This window comes from Belonocnema kinseyi, chromosome 9 (assembly GCF_010883055.1).
Source record: "Belonocnema kinseyi isolate 2016_QV_RU_SX_M_011 chromosome 9, B_treatae_v1, whole genome shotgun sequence".
Taxonomy (NCBI): domain Eukaryota; kingdom Metazoa; phylum Arthropoda; class Insecta; order Hymenoptera; family Cynipidae; genus Belonocnema; species Belonocnema kinseyi.
The window spans coordinates 30958762-30960439 of NC_046665.1; positions in this window are offsets into that span (position 1 = coordinate 30958762).

The following is a 1678-nucleotide window of genomic DNA, read 5'->3' on the forward strand; positions in this document are numbered from 1 at the left end:
AGACAATTCTTAAAGTTATTTGAAGAAAATGTTACATGACACATTCTTTTTTTAACTTTTGAATTTCATATTCTTTTTCATTACACGGAAAGAAAATTAAAAAAATTGATTTTGTTCGAAGACATTTCATTTAAGGAGTACTATACGTAGAATCGATAATTGCTGAATAAATAAGACTCACAATTTCTGGACAGTAATTATATTTGATTTAAACTTAGAATGGAATCCAAAACATGAAAAATTTGAATACTATTTATGAAACTAATAGATCTTCTTTCCGTTTATAGTGATATCTACACTATTTAGCAGACTTCTGCATACATTAAATTTTTTCATTGATTTTAGGATGCAGATAACTGTCTTGTGTACCAATTACATAGAACACCTATCTCGGATTAATTTCCGCCAACATGGCAAAAATGTCTTGAAAATTCCTCAGTTTTCCAAGTTTTACCTGATCAGTACGTAAAATCTAGAATAAATCCCAAAATATAGCTCTTGCCTTTTAATTTTTTGAATAAACACCAATCTTCAATATAACTTTGATCACAATTTTCGTTAAAAGTTTAAGATTTTTAATATTAGTCATTATTCCCTTTTAATTATATTCTAAGTTACGAAGTCTTTGCAGTCTGTCACTAATAAAGTTTGATACACTTTACTTGATAACCAACATATCGAAGATTTGCTGACGATTATTTCATTATCTTTGGAATCGGAAACAGCTGTGAAATCACTATCTGATTATAAGTTTCTCTATACTTTCCATAATTTTTAATCAATCAATTCGGTCTTCATCCTCGAGCGCAGTTTTTGAGTTCTGTGTAAAATATTCATTCAAAAGTGCAGCATCAAAAGTATCTGCGTCCTCGCTTAAATCTATACATTCATTATCGACGAGATCATTTACGCAGTTAACACATATATTTTCACAATCTAAAGATTTAACATTTACTCCAAATATGGAAATAAAAGCGCCAGCATCTTTTTTTAATACGAATCATAGTAGGTGACACATCAGAAAATGTTGGTAGAGTACTATTAAGCTTGTCTTGATCTTGTGATACATTGACCCTAAACATATCACTAAAATTAAATTTTTTCTCTCTTGAAAATTTTATGTCTTGATTAGGATCTTTTGACATTCGCACTAAAATGTCATTTTGTAAGCGAATTCGTTTTATTCGGCGAATGTTTTCTAAATAACTTTCACATGCTTGACTGCAAAAAAGCCAAGGCAAAAACAGTTGAGTTTTATTTTCTCGAATCGCATATTTGAGTGTACTTAAGAAACTGCGTGCATTTAGCTCTATGCACAAATATGAGTTCAATGTTATGAAGTTTACTTAGATTTGGTTCAAACCCAGCAATTTTCTGAAAAAGCTAAAACATTTCCTTTTAAACGAACTCGAAACGTGGACATGAGGCAACATAATGTCTTCCACATTCTGGCTTAGAGTAAATTATTGCCTTTTTTCAAATTATAATAATTATTTACTTCCAGTGTGCAGTTTTCATCGACTTTTGTCGAATCCTTTATTTTTGAATAGATTTTCAGATTTTCAAGTTCATATTTTGTTAAAAAATGAATGTTTCTTTCAGAATGTACAAAGGCATATTAAAAAATGTAAAGCGTATGTTGACGGGTTATATATTTATGTACCAAAAGTTTTGCTTA